The sequence below is a fragment of the Hemicordylus capensis genome, chromosome 3 (genome assembly GCF_027244095.1).
Source record: "Hemicordylus capensis ecotype Gifberg chromosome 3, rHemCap1.1.pri, whole genome shotgun sequence".
NCBI lineage: Eukaryota > Metazoa > Chordata > Lepidosauria > Squamata > Cordylidae > Hemicordylus > Hemicordylus capensis.
In genome coordinates, this window is record NC_069659.1 from 334,426,707 (window position 1) to 334,448,643 (window position 21,937).

General features: G+C 43.3%; 1 protein-coding gene across 10 annotated transcripts in view; it reads left to right on the top strand.

Moving 5' to 3' along the window:
- The window catches only part of LOC128350055 (multiple epidermal growth factor-like domains protein 6), a 339,846-nt gene that overhangs the window by 74,726 nt on the left and 243,183 nt on the right, over window positions 1-21,937 (top strand). The window lies entirely within an intron of this gene.

Below are 21,937 nucleotides of genomic sequence, written 5' to 3' on the forward strand. Positions count from 1 at the left end.
CATGACTAATGAAGAATTGCCTTCTTGCCTGACTGTCTTATCTCCAGACTTCATAGATTGTCAATTCAGTGCGGAGTTGGGATAAAATAACTTTCAAAAGAATGATATGATTTATCACCCTTAAGGTTCTTAAGGTTTAATATTTTATATAATGTCTTTTGTTGCTGGGTTTTTTTTAACAACCTTTTCCTTTTACTTCCTTTACTATAAAGTTCTTTGAGTCATGTTATATCCATTTTTTCTTTCTCTAAATAGAACACTGAATTTTATTTGTCTTTTTACAAATAGAAATGGGATGATGTTGCGGGGCGGGGGGGGAAGGGTGTTAAAAAAGTTGCTGCTTGTGGGAAACCCAGGTTCAAATCCCTCCTCAGCCATGAAACTCAATGGGTAACTTGGACAAACTCTGCTCTTCAGGGTTGTTGTAAGAATAAAGTGAGAAGCCCATGTAGGCTGCCCTGAGAGTGAAGATGAAGCAATAGCAATAGCAATACACAACTTTATTTGTTAGCCGTGCCATAACAAATTGTTCTCTGGGAGGCTCACAGCAGAGAACTAAAACATACAATAAAAACACATAGTACATTAAATCATAACAGGCAAAAAAGAAGAAAAGAAAATACAATATAAAACAGCTTAAAAACCCATTTTAAAATTAGTTAAAAATCAGGAAGGGCCAAATATATGAATAGTATATTGTTATACAGTACTACAGTTCCCAACTGTGGACCCCTAGATGATGTTGGACTACAACCCCCATTATCCCCTGTCGCAATGGCCACTGTGGATGGGGATAATGGAGTCCAGCATCATCTGGGTATCCATAGTTGGGAACTCTTGTACTGCATAATGCATACTCCTTGAACTGTGATAATCTCTAGAAAATTATTTGGGATACAGGCTCTCTCTACAGCATGTTATAATCCATGTATGTGTATTGTATTGCTTTTTCAACTGTTCTGGGAACAGTTTAGAAAAGGATCATAATCTGCTATTCTGTATAATCTGGGGGGGGGGGGGGGGTTGTACATTGTCCATGATCCAAATGGAAATCCACAAAAGGATCAATTCCTTGGAAAAATACATAATTCTTATGTTGTTTTTTCTCTGGGCAGAAAGTAGCTACACTGAAGCCAGGCAATTGCTTACCCGAGCAGAGATTCAGGTACACAGCTATGATTGATGCTCCTGTTCTCCCAAGCAATATATTAAGCGTGGGGCTGGGGTGTTTTTCTTTGATGTTCCTGGCTTTCACATATCTATAGAAAACCAGTAAATAAGATATATAAAGCACAGAAGTGTTTTCTTCATGAAAATAAAGTCTTCAATCTTAGAAATATGAATCAAAACATCAAGGAGGATATGAAATATATCTGGTGAATAATGTTGCTTCTAGGGCTGTGCCTGATTAAAGAAATCTTAAACTGGAGTTTAAATGGATCAATTTTGCATCTATCTATCTGTAGATGAATGATACAAGCTTTGGTTTATTGCTACGGCAGGTAAATTAACCCATTTGTTGCATCTCAGAACAAGACAATCAAAACCATATTCTTTCTTTGAGATCTGGCAAGATTTAATACTTTTTAATCAATCAAATAAATTATGTTGAAGAAATTACCTGCTTATTACATTCCGATATGCTAAGATGTCTGTTGTTCATAAAGTGATGAGATTTGTTTGGCTTAATGTTTTGGATTGGTAACATATTTAATAATAATCGAGAACTGATCTCTAGGAAGCTACAGTGTAAGAGCTTTTTTAAAAAATGTATTCTGTGATCTGTGATATCATACTATACATTGTTCTGCCTTTAAATAAATTAATACACACACACACACACACACACACACACACACACACACACTGCATCTATCTATCTATCTATCTATCTATCTATCTATCTATCTATCTATCCATCCATCCATCTATCGGAAAGGGCATTTAGATTATGCATGTACCTGTCATATCAGGTACCATCGTAAAAGAGGCATTCCCTCTGGAGTAGAGAAGAGATTCTGATCCTCTTCTGATCCTTAACTATCCGTGTTGTTTATTTTTAAAAAACAGTTAGTTTAATCAAGCAGCAGATATTTTAAAATCAGGTACACCTTCTTAATGGAGTAAAATAGATCTATCTGGGTCCCTAGATGTTGTTGGACTACAACTTACATCATCCCTAGCCACAGTAGCCAAAGGAGACCCAGGTTTGACATCTGGGGACCCAGGTTTGAGAACTCCTGGATTAATCAAATTGACTAAACATGGCAGGCCCAAATTTATTTATTTATTACATTTCTATACCGCCCCATCCAAAGGCTCTGGGTGATGCACAGCAAGTAAAATACTGTACAAGAACAAACACAATTTAAAACAAGCAGGTTAAAGCAATATAAAAACAAATTTAAAACAGTTCAGAACGATTTAAAACCAATTAATAATACTTTAAAACAATTTTAAAAGCTTGGAAGGCCAGGCCAAACAAGTAAGTCTTTAGGGCTCTCTTGAAGGCCAACAACGAGCCCAAATGAAAGATAACTGCCGGGAGTACATTCCACAGGCCAGGAGCAGCTACAGAGAAGGCCTGGTTTTGAGTCACCACCAGATGTGCCGGTGGTTACTGGTTCCCGTTCATCAGGAAAATTGCCAGAAATTGGCCAAATGTTGGGGGGAAATGTATGGGGAAACTCCTTACCATGCTTTGCTGCCCTTCTTGAATTGCACTGTGCCCTGGAATGCCCCCAAATCAGCCCAAAATCACTGGGGTTTTTTCATTTTTTAAAAAATGGAGCCATTTTGAGACTCCGAGACACAAAATGGCAGTCGGAAATTACCTCCATGGTCATTTCCGGCCACCCTGACCCACAGATACGTGAGGCTGACGTGGTGGCTCCCTCTGCCGCCCCCCCCCCCCACGTATGCCAAGGTCAGGTGTCTCTTATCCGACTGCAGATCTACGGATAACGAATCTGCGGATATTGAAGCCCAACTGTACTAACATCATATTCAGTGATGTATAGTAGCACACTTCCTATCTGTGCCCTACATTCATGGAGGTCTGTATTCAGGTTCACTCTGAAAATGAATGCATATACATTCTCACAAAAACATGTACATGTGCAAGCCTGTGCAAGTGTCTGAATAGGGCTCTGGAGTTCCTTGGATACATGTTGGGAGTTCCTCCAGGGACAAGCTTTCTAGAAAGACTCCTTATTCATGATTAACAGCTTGCACCAGCAATGTGCGACTTTGCACATTCATTGAACATGTACATTTGACGAACATGTACATGAAGTTGCCTTATAGCAAGTCAGACTATAGGTCCATCTATTTCAGTGCTGTCTGCTCCAACGGATAGCAGCTCTGAGGCAGAGGTCTTTCCCATCACCTGCTGCTACTAGGTTTGTTTCTTTGTTATTTTGTACACTGCCCCAAACTTACATTTCTTTTAACTGGTGATGCCAGTGGTTGGACCTGGGACCTTCTGCATGCAAAGCAGATGCTCTACCACTGAGCCGTAGCAACCTCATGTAAACTGGGTGTGCACCCTAGAACACACACCCTGAATCTGTGTAGGGTTCCATGGCAAGTATGCAGAATTCCTCAGCAGACCAACTGGTCTAGAATGGATTTAGTGAAAGTAGAAAGTTTTTGAAAACCCTACTGGTATAGAACAGAGAGCCATAGAAGCTGTTCTAATTCTAAATAATGTGTTGCTTATTTTGTCTCTTTCCCCCTGAATTACGAAACTTGGCAACAATTCTCTGTGCTCATTGTTCCCCCCATACACTGTAATTCTGCTCTTCCATATACTGCATATGAATTGACTCTGGGGGATAACTAAAATGAAGGAGAGTGATTGAATGACAAGCTGTTTATCTGATGCTTTTGTTAGCATGACAATACTTGTAGCCCCTGATGACAGCTTTATCTTCCAAATGAGAATACTTTCGAGTTTGGACTCCGTATTGTTTCCATTGAAGTTTGTGGAAGTTGTGGGCTGTTTGATTCCATTTGTATCTGCAGTGTGGGATACAAAACATTGTGTTGTTACAATACTGAATCACGACTTGTAGAAATAGATGTGTGAGGATCTTTTTGTTCTCTTCCATTTTCTTGAGTTTAATTATGTACCTGGCGATTAGTGTGTGTATGTCTGCACTTGTTCAGTTCATCTTATTTACTTGGTAATGCTTGCAAACACAGGTGCTCCAGGAACTTTCTGCAGCACATGATGACTCCGTTTTCACAAATTAAAGTGAATTATATCTTCTCCCCAAAGATAAGCGAGGACTGTGTGTGGTGCTAACCTGTTTTATCTGCAGTATTGCATCTTCCTTTTCAACGTTACTTAGATAAACGGGAAGGAGAAGAGGTGGAAATCATAGTGCCAACTTAATTTAGAAATGTATTGCATACATTGAAGTCCATCCAATTCACCGGTGCAATTTTGCTATCATTCATGTTTGGTTAGTCCTGCTGATTTCAGTGGGACTTGAGGCCAAGCTAAACATTGTGCAAAATGAGTAGCTGCTGCCAAAAACAACAGCTAGGTCATTATTCTTGTCCCCACCCATAATACCTACATAATATCTACCATAATATCTACTACTTTCTGGCTTGACATTTACTATATAGCTGTCATTTTGTGGAAGTACTGTGCCTTGCAGGGATGGATCAGGCAGAAATGCATTAGGGGCATCTGTAGGAAGTGATTGGGGGAAGCTGTATCTGTTGAATGTATGCCTGGATGCATTGCTCACCAGCCCAATGTCCAGCTGAAAGACCAAGGCATGTGGGTGCATGGAGCTTCATTTAGAAAGCCAGCATCATATACGAGAAGGTACAAAGTCTTTAAGCCACCTAATGGTGCAGTGGGGAAATGACCTGACTAGCAAACCAGAGGTTGCTGGTTTGAATCCCCGCTGGTATGTTTCCCAGACTATAGGAAACACCTATATTGGGCAGCAGCGATATAGGAAGGTGCTGAAAGGCATCATCTCATACTGCACGGGAGATGGTAATAGTGAACCCCTCCTGTATTCTACCAAAGACAACCACAGGGCTCTGTGGTCGCCAGGAGTCGACACTGACTCGACGGCACTCTTTGCCTTAAAAAGTCTTTTCAGCTTCTATGGCACAGAGGCTGAGATGGGCACCTTAACTTGCCATTTCCATGCTTTTTAGAGCATGAGTGAAAATGTAATATTATCTACTTGAACTGACCTGAGTACAGATGTTGCCATGTTCTGTATTTCCTTGCTGCAACTATACCATCATTGGCTGTTGCTGCTGGTGGGAAGTGTGGAATGTCATAATGTCAAGAGACTGGTAAGTTCAGTGAAACATTGCAGAAGGGAAGCTTTAGCATAATATCTAATTTGGCCCTTGTGCACATCTATGAAGAAGTGAGCCTAGGTGAGTTTTTGGGATGCCATTTTGAGGGTGTTTCTTATTGAGGAGATGCTGTAGGGCTGGAGAGGAATTGTTTGACAGCAGATCTGTTAATCACAGTAAAGTAAAGTGTGTCGTTGAGTCGATGGCGACCACAGAGCCCTGTGGTTGTCTTTTGGTAGAATACAGGAGGGGTTTACCATTGCCATCTCCTGTACAGTATGAGATGGTGCCTTTCAGCATCTTATATCACTGCTGCCCGATATAGGTATTTCCCATAGTCTGGGAAACATACCAGCGGGGATTTGAACTGGCAACCTCTGGATTGCTAATCAAGACATTTCCCCACTGCACCATTACAGAGTCAGGCATAAAAATGGAAATTTCAGTGAGTGTAAAACTAGCGTCTCAGAAGTAGAATGTTTGGAAAAAGTGAATTTTAAATGTGAAATTTTAAAAGCGAGTTATAAAATTTGAGCCTTGCCAGCAAACTTGAAAATTGATAACTATTCATGCACACTAAATGGAAAGGTGAGATGGAGATGAATTAATAGAAGTTGATATGGTCCCCAGTATCTGGTGTGTGTGTGTGTGTGTCCAGACTAAAAACCCAAATATCAAAATGAAATCTGAATACTGGTTTATATAGCATCAAGTAAGATAGGAAGTAAATTTCTTTTCACTTCTCCTCCAGCCTACCAGATATCTAGATATAAATTTTTAAAATTTCACCTATATTCATCCGCTGAATCAACCTGCTTCAGTCTCTCTCAATAACTTCTTCTTTCCTCTGCTCACTAAGCAAAGAGGCGCCTCTTAAAGTGGTGATTCTCTTATATTTAGCAGGAGGAGAAGGCCTATCCAGCCCCAGAATAACATTTCTCCAAGAGCTGTTGCTGGTGTCTAGCTTGTGTTTTCTTTTAGATAGTGAGGACTTTTGGGACAGGGAACTGTACATATGTATGTATATATGCATACATTTTTCTCTGTAAACTGCTTGAGAATTTTTGTTGCAAGGTGGTATATAAATCCCTATATAAAGAGAAATATAATATATACAGAGTATAATATATAAAGGTATGTAAAGAGAATTTTTTCTCCCTCTCTCACAACACTAGAAACAGGAGTCATCCCATGAAACTGAAAGTCGGAAAATTTAGGACTGACAAGAGGAAATACTTTTTCACACAGTACACAATCAATCTGTGGAATTCTTTGCCATGGGATGTGGTGATGCTTGGGTGGCTTTAAAAGGGGCTTAGACAGATTCATGGTCTATCAATGGCTACTAGTCTGGTGGCAGTGGGCCATCTCCAGCCTCAGTGGCACGATGACTCTCAATATCAGTTGCAGGGGAGCAACAGCAGGAGAGAGGGCATGCACATACCTCTTGCCTGTGGGCTCTCCAGAGGCATCTGGTGGGCTACTGTGTGAAACTGGGTGCTGAACTAGATAGGCCTTGGGTCTGATCCAGCAGGTCTGTTCTTATGTTCTTATAAATATTTGTTGTATATAAATATTAATAGTAAGTTCAATATGAAAAACTGCTGTCAGAGATAACTGGTGAGCACACCCTCTTCAAAAATCTTTTAAAAAGCAGAGATGCTATATTTGCGTACAGTGTCCTGAAACCGTGCCTGCAAGCCCTGCTCCCGCACTGATGCATTTTAAAGCCCCACACACCTGAGGTCCATGCTTTTACAGCATTTGTCCAAAGAGACAGACAGGTGCTATAACTTTGCACAGATTCTTTCATTGGTCCTGGCCATGCCTTGCCAGTGTACTAAAAGGCAGGCATTTCTGTCAAACTAAAATGTTGAATTTCCCACATATCTAGATTGGCCCCCAAACAAAAGAAAAACAGACACCATTATTTTGTAGTTAATCTTTGTAAAACTTTGGAAGCCATTGCTGACTGCATTGCTGAAAAATGTATTTGTTGGAAGAAATTTAAACTTGATGTTTGCTTTGTTAAAAGTGTAAATTATATTTCCATTCTAGGTCAGTTTCTTTCTTGTTGCTAACGTGTCTTATTTAATTGACACAGTTTTGTCAGAGAAATAATCATAGCAAATAAATTAAGAAGAATTGTCAAGAGGCAATTATGGGATTATTTATGAGGCTAGAGTTTATTAGAAATATGAATTCTAATAAGGAAGTATGTTACTTGTTATGAGCTAATCGATCCCTATATCTTCTATCAAATGGGTTCTAGAGAACAAAAAAGATACCTTAATGATGTGGTCATACATTTGATGAGGTGGTTGGTGCCCTACAAGAGGGGATACCACAATATATTTGCCAGTGCCACAGGACATACTGATGTGTTTAGAGAAGGTGAATCTAGCCAGAACAGGCAAAGTTATCATTTCTGCTTTGGAATCTGATCAGCCCTCTAATTTCCTACTTCCTTCCCAAAAAGGAACTGCAAATGTGTTTGAAAGGGGCATAGCTATAATTTGACAAAGGGCAACAAATGTTCCTGAGCCCAAGAGGGTGGGGATTGGCTGGGGAAGAGCTCACTCTTCCTTCTCCCCTCCAGCCTCCTTGATTCAGTCACTTCTAACAAAGCAAAGACACCTTTTAAAAGTGATGATTCTCTGAATTTAGCAGGGGGAGAGCAACTGGCCCTATCCATCCCCAGCACAGGGTGTTGCTGGTATCTGTCTTTTCCTTTCAATTGTGAGCCCTTTGGGGACAGGGAGCCTGTCTATCTGTCTATCTATCTATCTATTGCTATGTAATCCACTTTGGGAACTTTTGTTGAAAAGCAGTACATAAATATTCGTCGCCATATTCATCAGTGACAAGCTGCTGGCTCCTGATTGGAGTGTGATATTATTTGCATAGAAGCAAGATGGTCTCTTCCCACAACCCAAATACTAAACTAGTATCTGGATTGTATGTAGAGCAGCAATGGACAAACTACCCCCACCCCCATGTGATAAAGGAGTGTGCTGAAAGGATGTCAGGACATCTGGGAACAATGTAAAGACGGGCACACTCTCAGTGCATTCCTCTACTTAATTTTATGGGCCACATTCATTCATTCATGAGTTCTGTGCCCAATGGTAGTTTCTGCCCTGATGCATTACAGTTACACAGCAGGATGCACAAAGATCCCAGTGGCATCAAATGTCACTCTGGCAAGATGAAAATCAAATGTCAATCTGGCAAGATGGCAATATCTACAGAAGTAACTGGGAGGATTTCACTCTTCCCTATTGGGGATGTTCTAGAAAGAGCAAGTGAGCAAAAACAAAGATATCCTCCCAGCCCTGCGGTAAAAATGTGAAGCCTAGCCTTGGAAAACTTGTTCAGAAAGCAGAATTACCCGCCTGATACTTTATGAATAATGTGTTCACCTTTGGGTTACAATTTCATTTTTTTCTCCAGCTCTAATAAATCTTATTAAACGACAAGGCAGATAACGCTGTCTTTGCTTTAATGACTGGCTTCCAGAAACGTGCTGCTGCTCATCAGGTTTTGCACTTAATTACTGTTCCTTAAAGCTATACTCCAGTATGCTCTAAAACAGGTTACCATATCAGTGTAAAGATTAATTGAAGTAATTTTCTTGCCTAAAGGGAAAAGTAAGTGCTACTTTTAATGAACCAGCAGCCCAGTTCATGAAGGTCTCAGGTGCACATGGTTTTGTGTCCAGCATGGCTTAAGCAGGAAGTGCTGTTAGTCCACTGCACAGAGACCCAAGGAGGCTTGTTCTCATGTTACATCCAGGGGAGTGACTGCAGAAAGACGGGGGAACAGGCTTAGGGGGCCAAGCCTCCCCTCAATCGATGCATATTCAGTTGAGTTGTTCCGTGGTGTGTATGCATGTACAACTGTACATGCAATAGGGCTCTTTCCACACAATCTAGAACCCTGGAAAGAGTCTCTCCAGTCCCCAGGAGAGAGAAGCCTACTTGTCGGTGTATTGTCTCCATGGAGATATTTGAATAAACACATATAGGTAGCCTCACCTTCTGTGTTTGCTCACACTGGCAATGAAGTGAGGACAGGGCTAAATAAGTTTCATGTCAAATGGAGGGTTCACATGGTGCCTCTGCACAATGGTTTGGGGTATGTATTTCCAAATCTTATCTAATGTGGGCCCTGGGTACAGCTTAGGCCCAGGGTATTTAAGAGAACGTCTTCTATGCTATGAACCACACTGCCCATTGAGATAATCATGAGAGGTTTGTCGGCAGTTGCCACCGGCTTGTCCGGTGGCTACTCAGGAACGGGCCTTCTCCATTGCTCCCCCAAGGCTTTGGAACACTCTTCCTGCTGCAATAAGAGCCTCCCCCTCTCTTACAACTTTTAAAAAGGGAATCAAGACACATTTGTTCGCCCAGGCTTTTAATTAGATACTGTTTCAATTGTTTGATTTTAATAGTTTTAACCTTTTAAATTCTAAATTGTTGTAATGTTTTAACTTTTCTTTTTAGTGTTTTTATTGTATTGTTTGTAAACTGCCCAGAGACTTGCATTGTAGGTGGTACAGAAATGTGTTTAAACAAACAAACAAATAATCAAATAAGATTATCCAACCCCAGCAATCCATTCCTGATGGTTGGTTCACCATCTTGCCAGAAAGCACCAAAATAAGAGTGTAGCTGGAGGCAAAACAAAGAAAAAAGCAAATCTGCAAAGGACTAGAAGACCCTCAAGATTCTGTCCAGCTCTAAAATATTATGATTCTATTATCCTGAGACAGATTTCATACCTGTAGCGAACCTGATGGTGGCAGGCTCATGCATTGTTGTTTTATCACAAAAATACAATCGGGCAAGTTAGGAACACAGGATGCTGCCTGAGTCAGACTATTGGTCCATCTAGCTCAGTATTTTCTAAACTGGCTGACAATGGCTCTCCCAGGTTTTAGGCAGGAGTATCTTCCATCCCTACCCGGAGATGCTGCCAGGGAGTGAACCTGGGGCATTCTTCATGCAAGCGGATGCTCTGTCACTGAGCCACTGTCACATCCCTGAAGGGGGATTTCTTACAGCAGACAGCGCTCACATATCGTCCCCATCCAAATGCAAACCAGGGCAGACCCTGCTTAGCAAAGGGGGCAATTCATGCTTGCTACCACAAGATCAGCTCTCCTTCCCAGAACAGCTCCTCTCCCCTCAGACTTAATGTGGAACCTCTGTTAACACCGAGTTCCACGATATGGCTCTCAGCCTTGGGAGCACACCAGTGGTCCCTCTGCTTTTTTTCATCTGTGTGCGGAATGAGTTTTGTTCTAGGCGGCAGTATCCAGACAGTGTGCGCACATGTGCATTCAGAATCTAAAATTTACTGAGCAGACGTAAAAAAAACCTTGTGAGTGCACACATGTGTGGATGCCTTAGAGCAGGGGTGTCAAACTGTGGCCCTCAAGCTGTTGTTGGCCTACAACTCCCATCATCCCCAGTCACCATGGCCAGTAGCCAGGGATGATGGGAGTTGTAGGCCAGCAACATCTGGAGGGCCTCAGTTTGACACCGCTGCCTTAGAGGGAACAGTGGAGCACACTCTCCCTCTCTTGTCCCAACGCGAGTGTCTACTTCCTTTCTAGATTAGGAAACGCCGAGATTAGTCACAACATCTGGATCCTCCAGTCTTGGCTGATTCTAAGGTACTTGCTTCAGAGAAACCAAGATCTGAAACTCACTTTAACTCTCAGGTTCATATTTTATTTATTGATTTGATTTGATTTGTATACCGCCCTTCCAAAATGGCTCAGGGTGGTTTACAATTAAAAACAAACCACTAAAACAATAAAGAGCTAAAACAATATAACAACAGTTAACAGTTTAAAAACATTTTAAAAAAAGAATTAAATAATTGCAGTAATTAAAAACCCGGAAACCTGGTTAAAATATTAAAACTGATTTAAAAACCCTGGAACGTCAGGCCAAACAAATATGTGTTAAGGGTTCTCCTGAAGGCTAATATCTCAGGTTTTCTGAAGCAAATCTGTTAGACTAAGGCACAGCGGGGGAAATGCTTGACTAACAAGCAGATGGTTGCCAGTTTGAAGCCCTGCTGGTACTATATTGGGCAGCAGTGATATAGGAAGATGCTGAAAGGCATCATCTCATATTGCCCGGGAGGAGGCAATGGTAAAGTCCTTCTGTATTCTAACAAAGAAAACCACAGCGCTCTGTGGTCTCCAGGAGTCGAAATTGACTTGACGGCGCACTTTACCTAAAGTGAGAGTGGTGGGTTTGGACATCACAACCGATCTTGGCTTTTCCCAACCTAGAAAGGAATTAAACATGCAGGGATGGATGGGGGGAATGTGTGCTTCCGAGGCTGAGGAACATCTGAAGCGGCTCAGTATCTGAGAGGATAGACAGAGAGATGCAGAGAAGGAACCGACCAGAGTGATTCATCTGTAGAGGCAAGCTTCCAGCATAAATGGAGATGCAGATGTGTATATGCAGTCTGCACTGTGAAGCTCCGTTAAGCTGCTTGAATCCACCATTTGGGGATTCACATCCCCTTAACTGGTCGTTTTGTCGCAAATAGTTTAGAGTTGGATGAGGCCAGTGACTGACTTAAGGTCTCTCCCGACATAAAAGCTTTGATGGCTAAGTGAGGATTTGTAGCTCTCCCTGATCCAAATCTGGAACAGTACATAGAAGAAAGATTTGGATGGAACTGTTTCACAGTGCATTTCCCCTCAAATCTGTCAGGGGTTAGAGAAGGCAAATCAAAACCTCTGAAAATAAATCTGAAAGAATATTTAAGATTTTCTAAAAGATAGGAGTTGGTTGGGTAAAATTAACCTCAGAATTTCTAAGCATTTAAAGACTTTTCTCTGAAGGAGCAGAAACAAGGCTACAAGTATCATGTATCAATGACTGTAAATATCATTAAAATCTCTAGGACATGTTGTAATTCTTCCCAAAATAGCAGCTCTTCCTGAAGAAAGGTAATGTATATGCTCATTAGTTTTGTCTTTCGTTTGCCATAAAAGTGCTGCCGTACATATCTCCCTGAAAGGAAGGTGAATTGGAAAGCCTCTTGGCATAACTCCACGCTGGTGGAGTCAGCAAGCTTCTATTAATCAAGCTGCGCTGCTTATCCAATATCTCAAAGCCAATAGCTCTGTGGCTTTTGCAGTACCAGATGAAATTCAGCAGTAGCTCTCTGTGAAGGATCATGGGCTGGGCAAATGGGTGTATGTGTTAAACATTTAGAATTGCATCCCTTCTAAGAGAACTTAAAAGAATTAAGCAATCTGAAATAAACCAACCCCTAAACAAGCAAGGGATAAGGTTTTTGTGTGTGCACGTGGGTGTGTTTTTTCCTTTTTGCCCAGAGCCTTGGAAGCTGCCAGCACAAAATAACTGGCATTTCTGAAGGTTCTGGGGGGTGGAGCCAGTCACAAAATGGCAGCTTGTGCACTATTTATTTTATTTATTTAATTTAACATTTGTATATCACCCACTACCAAAGCCTCTAGGCAGTTTACAAACCAAGAAATGTTAACAATTAAAACATATAAGAATTAAAATTACCCTTCTAACTAGCTAAAAAGTCTGGCTGAAGAGATGTGTCTTTAGTTGTTTCCTAAAAACAACTTCCTCTGTGGTGGCCCCGAGGCTGTGGAATGTAGTACACCGCTCTGGGCTCCTTGGAGGAAGAGCGGGATATAAATGTATAATAATAATAATAATAATAATAATAATAATAATAATAATAATAATAATAATAATAATGCCCTCCCCTCTGAGGTGCGTCAAGCTCCGACACTGTGTACATTCAGGAGAATGGTGAAGACACACCTCTTAATCCTGGCCTTTGACTAGAGATGGAGTGGTTCTTCCCCTCTCAGGCACTGTATTTTTTTTAAAACTGTATTTTTGATTTTATGATGCTGAATTTTAATTATGTTTTATATTGGTTTTATTGTAACCCGCTCTGAGACCTTTGGGTATAGGGCGGGCTAGAAATGTAAATAAATAAATAAATAAAAGCCGATTGAGATGGAGCAGCTCTGATCTCAACAGGAAGTGCGTTCCACAGCTCTGGGGCAACTACAGAGAAGGCTTTCCTTTGAGTCATCGCCAGACATGCCAGCGGAACCCTCAGACAAACCTTCCCTGAAGATCTTAATAGGTAGCGGTTATAATGAAGAAGGCGTTCTCTTAAATATCCTGGGTTCAAGCCATTAAGGGCTTTATAGGTAATAACTAGCACTTTGTACTTTGCCAAGAAACTAAAACTGGAGTAAACTGGTCTCTTCGGGACATCCCAAAAACCAATCTGGCAGCAGCATTCTGCGCCAATTGCTGTTTCTGGACTATGTACAAAGGCAGCCCCACGTAGAGTGCATGGCAGTAGTCAAGCGTGGAGGTTAAATGCATGTGCACCACTGTCTTACGGTCACTCATGTCCAGGAAAGGGCGCAATTGGGGAACTAGCTGAAGCTGATAAAAAGCACTCCTGCCCACCAACTCGGGTTTCAAAGATATTTGGGTCCAGAAGTACTTCCAAACTGTGGATCTGTTCCTTCTGGTTAGTGTAGCTCAATCCAGAACTGGCAGATCTATCCCTTTTCCCAAACTGCAGATTCCTACAGTAAGCACCTCTGTCTTGTTTGGGTTCAGTCTCAGTTTGTTATCCTTCATCCAGCCCATTACTGCCTCGAGGCAGGAATGTTAACATCAAAACAACTGAATCCAGGATAATTTTGCTGCAGGATAAGAGGGGAGCAAGAAAGGCTGCTTTGTATGGAAAGACCTGAAAAGAAATTAATGGGAGAGAAAGTAAAAGCAACCCTGAGCATGCAAAGAAAGATTAAAAATTGCATGGCCATGTCTCCACTCAGCCAGCCAGTGTGGTGTAGTGGTTAGAGTGCTAGACTAGGACTGGGGAGACCCGAGTTCAGCCCTGAAACTAGCTGGGTGACTCTGGGCCAGTCACTTCTCCCTCAGCCTAACCTACTTCATAGGGTTGTCGTGAAAGAGAAACTCAAGTATGTAGTACACCGCTCTGGGCTCCTTGGAGGAAGAGTGGGATATAAATGTAATAATAATAATAATAATAATAACAACCAGATTTGCAGTACTGACTGGAAGGTAAGGGAAGGAGAAGCATGTCCAAACTCCTGGAAAGCTACTTCAGATAAGCCCAGGAGCTACTAATAGCTCATGAGCTTCCTAATGCCCATTTATTTATTATTATTTAATTTGTTTATTTACTATCTTGATGGAAAAACCATCATCCCATTTCTGTGGCCAGTGTGGGGAGAGATGTGGTCTAAGTCAAACCCAACTGCTTAAAATGTCCCCACTCTAGTGGCACCTGGACCAGGAAGAGAATGTAATTCCATTGAAGACCTATTCATACATTATGTTCAGCACTCGTACAATCTGTATATAGGTAAAGATTTGTACACAGGTACAGTTATTCATACATTAACCTCATTCAGAGTGATCAAACAGAGGCTGTACTCAAGTGCTGCCTCCAAAAAGGAGAAAGAAATCTGCTTGGCACGTCAATCACTCTGGGGTATGCACAGAACCAGAAGCCCTGTTTGGTTCAAATTGAACCGGACCTGAACTGGACTGGGCCCGGTTCTGTTACATGCACATCGAGCCAGGCCCCAGTTGGACTCGAGGACAAACTGGTTTAGGCCTGGCTCGAGGGTGTGTGTGTGTGTGTGTGTGTGTGTGTGTGTGTGTGTGTGTGTGTGAAAACAACAACAAAAACTTACTGCCTGGTCCAGCAGCCTCGGGGGGTGAGGTTCTGCCTTGGCCGCGGAGGTGTGTGTCTGATGGTCTCCGCTCCCCACACCGGCATCCCACCAATTTATTAGTGGGACACACTCATGACCTGGACACACAAATGGCCAGTGCACACACACATGGTGGTCTTCAAAATGGCTGCCGCGAGCAGGCAGAGGGCCAAAAAGGCCTAACGGACTGAACTGGCTCTAAAAAACCTGGGGAAGGTTGGCATGGGGAGTGGGGAGCATTGGAAACTCCCCCCAAGGAAGCACCCCTGGAGGCTGCCGGACCAGGTGGTAAGTTTTGTTTAAAAAAATTTTTTTTCTGAACCCCCGAGCTGGTCCGGGAAGTTCGACTTGTGATTGAGCCAAACCAAAGCAGTTGTTTGATGGTGAATCGGCTTGACCACTCTCCCCTGCCAGGTGGGTCTGTCACGCTTACAGGCTCCGTCTGAAGAGGCGAAGGCTGTAAGCATGATAGAAGGTGCTTCTGTGATTAGGAGACTTCAATCCCCGAGCCTCCCACTCATGGAAGTGCCTTCCATCACGCTTACAGCCATCGCCTCTTCAGATGAACACTATAAGCATGAGTGGGGCAGGAGGGAGAGTGAGGGAAATGATAGACACATTGTCAGGGCGGGATTCTGTTCCTGCTTTGGACAGAGTACCTGAGAACATCATCCTAACAACATCAGAAGAGGTCTATTATGTTGAATGCACCCACTTCCTGTTTGTATCCTGCATTTCATGGGGCTGTATCCAGGTTCACTTTTAAAATAAATGCAATACAGTCATTCACATAAACATGTCCGATAGGTCATTCACATGATTGGATGGGGGGGGAGAAGGCTGGTTAAGCTTACCTCCCCCCCCCCGAGAAGTGATGGCTTGTCTCTGGAAGCGCGGACCACTCTCCCCGCAGTGTTCCCTCTAACAGGGATTCCCAGATGTTTTTGACTACAACTCCCATAATCCCCAAGCAAAGGCTATTGCAGCTATGGATGATGGGGGTTGTAGTCAACAGAATCTGGGTATAACTTCCTTGTTAGAGGGAACACTGGCTCCCAGACAAGTAGCGCTACTTGCCTGCAGCGCGCAGCTCCAGAGGCCAGGATGATGCTTCCCAGCCTCTGGGCATTCCACAAGGCACTTTGTGACATGCGTGATGCATTGGGGGATTCTTCAAAGAAACGGGCACTCTTTGTGCCCATCTCTGTGTTGGCTGGGGCTAAACATAGCTCCAGTGAACACACAATCCCAGAGCCTGGGTTAAGGGCTCACTCGAGCCTTAACCCTGGCTAAGAGCTGGGTTTTAAAACTGGACTAGGCGGAGCTGCCCCACCGGGATCGAGCCCCATCCCGGCGGTTCTCACATGGATCTGCGTAGACTGGGTTAGGCTGCACTTGAACAGCCTTTACATGTGTACAGGCATCTGAATGGAGGTACACATTGGACTCTGATGGAAGCAGATTGAGACTTGAACATAGTGTCTTAAGTTAAACTAGCATCTGCTTCTGCACCTCCATTCTTCTCGGCCCCACTCCTTCTTTTTCTCCCACCCGCCGGCTGCCCCTTTCTCTCCCCCACCCTGGCCGGCTGGGCAGCCGCTTTCTTCCCCCACCCTGGCCGGCTGGGCTGCCGCTTTCTTCCCCCCCTGCCCCGCCAGCTGGCCAGCTGGGCCGCTGCTTTCTCTCCCTGCCAACCGGCCTGGCTGCCGCTTTCTTTCCCAGCCAGATGGCTTTCTGTCCCCTTGCTGGCTGGCCTGGCTGCTGCTTTCTCTCCCCACAACCAGCCGGCTGGGCCGCCGCTTTCTCCCCCCCCCCAGCCAGCTGGCCTGGTTACCCAGCCTGGCTACCATTTTCTCTCCCTGCCAGCTGGACTGGCTGCCACTTTCTCTCCCTGCCGGCCGGACTGGTCACCTGGCTGTTCACCTTATCTTCTCCGTTGTCACTTTCCTCTCCCCCTCCCCTCCCTCCCCTCACTCGCAATCTCTTGAGAGCTGCCATGCATGGGATTAGCGACAGGTACATCTAAGAGAATTAGATAGATAGATAGATGACTTCACTCACCTGGAAGCATGCTCCGTTGAAATATAGGAAGACGGCTTTCAAATAATCTTGTTTAGTAGTGGTTTTCTTCCCACCCTTCAATGTATTCAATAATCAAAACTTTTAGTCACTTTTGGGTGGTGCATTAATTGAGATTATACCTGTTCTGCTCAGCTAACTCCTGTTTGACTGACGAGGGACCACAGAGCTTGATCCAGGAGTCATTTTCAGTAGCCATCTGTTTTGTTATAAGGCACTAATGGCCAAATTATAGCTGCTGCTGTGAATATACTAAAGCTCAGAAAACCAGCAGCAGCAAGCTTTCTTTGCTTCATTTTGCATTGCCAGGTGGAAGGTAATTTCAGGGTCTCAGGTTGCAAGTGATGAGCAAGGCAGTAGACCCTCAGGACAGATAGACGTTGGAAACTGCTTCTCCCCCACTGTGCACTCTGTGGTTGAGGAAAACCTGCCAATGTTGCTGTTGAATTGCCAGATACCTCAAGGTGAGCATGACACATAATGCACTCACCACTGCTCAGTGCAGCGGGCATGGGAAATGGCACAAAGAATCACAAAGATTGCTCATCTCCTCTGGAGCACGCTCGGACCTGATGTTTCCTTGGATGACTTGGTATATTAGACACTGGATAAGAACACCCTCCCAGCCCTGAAAGCAAGAGTCTGTCCTTATGAAGGGGTGGGTGTTAAGTCAGTTGAAGTTGGGACAAAAGCAGCTCCAAATAATTAGCAAGCAAGGACATCTCAGTGGAACTAATTGACATTTTTCAATTAGGTGCTCATTTTAAGCAGGTGCTGAAATGGAGTGGATTACTGTCTACTGCTCTGAGCTATGGATGAGTTCTTATGAATGGCAGGAACTAAAGGCAGGCAGCTTGGATGACCAGAAGATGGAAGAGAGTAATGGGGGTGGGATGGGGAAGGCTGGTTGAACTCACCTCTCCCCACCCCAGATGATCACTGTAATATAGCTGGGAATGCAGTGCAGACTGCACTCCCAGACAATCTGCACTGCTTGGTGGTGCAGCATGGAACTCCAGAGGCCAGGGAATGCTGTCCCTAGCCACAATGACTGTTGGCCTTTGGCCATTGTACCTGGAGATCATGGAAGTTGTAGTCCAACATCATCTAGGGGTTCTCAGTGTTGGGTCCCCAGATTTTATTAGACTTCAGCTCCCATAATCCCCAACTAAAGGCCACTGGGGCTGGGGATGATGGGAGTTGAAGTCCAATAATATCTGGGGACCCAACGTTGAGAATCCCTGATCTAGGAAACCACTGTCGAGAACCCTGGTCTACAGTGACAGGCAGTGGCTCTCCAGGATTTCAGACATGGGTCCAGGGGTGTAGCTATAATTGAGCCAGGGGGAGGAGGACAAATTGTGGGCCTCTGAGGGAAGGGGACTCCACCAACTGGGTGACAGCTTGCTCTTTGCTCTCTGTCTTGTGCCTTTATGAAGAGGAAGGTGGAGGAACAGGGGTCCATCTTCACTTTTTGTCCTAGGTCCTGCTCCAGTCTTGCCACTCACTGCATGGGTCCTTTTGAGCTCTGGAGATGCCAGGGTAGAACCTGAGACCTTTTACATGCAAAGTATGTACTGTAACTGAGCAAACACCTGTCCCCATGTTGTTCCCATTAGCCCTCTGCGGTAGCAGATGTTGCCTCCACCAGAGATTGCTATCACAAGAAGAGTCAGGATGTTGAGAATTTTAATTCACCACAGTTCCTTTTTGCCTCCGCTTGTTGTTGAGTTTGGGGAAGGTTAAATTAGGTTTTTAGAAGGGGAATGTTAAATATGGAATGTGTTACAGTGAAACATCTTTTCAACAAATAAATGACTTGAATTTGAATGCAAATGAAGGAAGACTTGCAAATCACGAAATATGAATATCCCCTCTTTTCATTTGGCAGCAATATCTATCTGAGGATTAATCCTCTCTGATCCTGAGAGACAGAATTGCATGGATGTTTACACATGAGAGCTCAGCTCTAGTGTAACACCTAGTTTTCCCATGCTCCCATCTCTGTTTTATAGTTGAATTGCTAAAACATATAAAGATTTACTGAATTTAGTCAAGTGATTTAAAGTTCAAATCCCCATTAAAAATTCAGAATCTTCCTGGGCCTCATTTCTTTCTTTTGCCTCGAATGCATGTTTTCTCATCATAGACCCAAGCTTCTGCAGTATTACTGAGCTGGCTTGTCTGTTGGCACCAAACGGATAAAATACCACACTACAAATGGCATTTGGACTTCATGAGCAAAAGTTTTGATTACCCTTCCTGGTAATATAAAATACTTATTTAGTTGTAAGCCTGACAAGTTTTCATGACTGCTTATCAACCAGTTAGAATATATTTCTGTTGTGGAAGTATCTGAAGAGCAAATGGAAAAATAGATTTTAAATTGATTTATGTTTAATTCTGATTATTTAAATCCAGGATGGAAAGACTTCAGGTTTGCAGAATCTGCTTGGTTTATTACTTGAACCCCAAGGTCCATCAGCTCGAGCTAGGTGCAGACTAATGGCTCAGGGTGTAGACATATTCTTAAGAATTAAGAAATGGGGCTGATTTGAGCAGTACCCCTGTGACTGTTTCAACTGCACATGATAAAGACGTGTGCCTGCTGTCAGTGCACATATCCTCCCCACCGCCCAGTGTATCAAGGTGCCTTTTCCTAACTGCAGTGGGAAACCTCCCCACACAATTAGAGAAAGGCACCTTGAAATGCTGGGGGTGTGGGGGGAGGCCGCATGTGCTCATGGTGCACATATCATCAGGGGCGTAACTATAATAGGGCAAGGGGAGACAGTTGTCTGGGGGACCACTGCCTTGGGGGGGTAGAGGCAAGTCACATGACTGACTCCCCAAGCCGCGCACCCACCTGGGCTTCCTTCAGTTGTATTCATGCTCCAGAATTGATGTAAGTGTTAAGCTGGAGCTACCAGAACAGCAGGTCTTTCTCTAGTACCATTAAATGACTTGCATCATCCACAATTTACAAAACCTTTAAAAAAATAATTAAAATCTTGTCTCTGGGCCCATTCCAACCTTGCTATGCCCCAGCATATAATGTACATATCATGTGGTCCGGCCAGTTAAAGAATCTTGTCCAAACCAGCCCAGGGATGTGTTGTGAGCACATGCTCCGTCCAGGAACTTGTTCATAGTACCAGAACTGAGCTCACAGTCCTTTTGCACAAAATGCCACCACTGGTTTTTCCTCAAGACCCGAGCTGTTTTCAGCCAGACTGATTTCAGGAGGGGAAGGGCCTTTCACTTGTGGTTGCTGTTAAACTATTTGGAGTCTGAAGCCCTCTGCTGATCTACAGCATATTATTTTGATCTGCCAGTAGATCCCAATCTGTCTTGTGCTCACCCCAACTTAAAATCATTTTAATGGACTTGAATCTGTTCTACAGTGTAACGGAGGCATGGCCCCCTCCAGTGGCCATTAGCTCTTTCTGTTTTGGACCAGTCACCAGTCCCTGTTATACCACCTGCTTCGTACATACATGAGGTGACAGCCTGCTCCTCCTGGATCCTGGAATCCTACTCCCAGGCCTCTTTCTGAGACCTGACAGTCTAGTACAACTTAGTCCATGTCTTGATGTCGTGACACTGTATATTTCCCTGTCTCACAACATTAGTACCTGAGACAGGAACCCACACACCATCAGGATATGGGCTATGTTATAGTAAACATTACAAAGCAGGAGGGAGAACTCAAGAGAGGGCTGCCATTTTTGGTGGCAACCCCTTGTGTTCCTTGTTCTGCCCTAAAGACTCCATATAGAATATCTTTCTTCGAAATCTAGATCTGTGGCATACATTTTCTTTTGCCTCTCCCCCTCCCCACCCCCACTCCTCTTGTGTGTGGTTTTTGTTTGTTTTGGGGTAAGCATGATAAGTTCAGGCTATGTTTAATGCTCACATAATCACATTCAACAGTGTTTTCAAGCTGTCTCATAAAACAAGATAATTCTACAATAATGGAAATGGTTTAAACATCTGATACCGATTAAGAAGAGAAAATACTGAGTAATTGTTCTCTAAAACCCGTTGAAGATCTATGGATATTATCAGGCCAATAAAAATGTCATTGTATTATTTAGTTTTTAAAAACAGACAGATGCCACATGAGCACATGTTAGAACAATGCTGCAGAACATAAGAACAGCCCTGTTGGATCAGGCCAAAGACCCATCTAGTCCAGCATCCTATTTCACACAGTCGCCCATCAGATGCCTCTGAGAAGCCACAGGCAACAGGCGAGGGCATGCCCTCTCTCTTATGTTGCTTCCATGCAACTGGTATTTAGAGGCATCATGCCTCTGAGGCTGGAGGTGGCCTCGATCAGAACTATTGCAAGGGTTTCCAATGTGGGTTGGCTTTTATTCATCAGGATTAAGATATTTCTTAATACTTTGGGCTGCTGTAATTTGTAGAACTGAAAGCAGTGTCTAAAACCAATTTTTGATGTTTATGTTCCATTTTACTGATCCTGACTCCCTACAATGAGGTGGGCTGGAAAGATGGACGGAAGGAAGGATATATCTATCTATCTGTGTTCATTCTAGATTTTGTTACCATACCATGTTTAGCAAATTCCACTGATTTCTTTAGGACAAATTTAGGTCCATTGGCAAAATATTATTTTATGGACACAATTCTTTTCTTTTTCTAACATTTTAATTCTGCCCTTCCTCCCCAAAACTCAAAGTGACAAATATGGTTCTTCCCAAC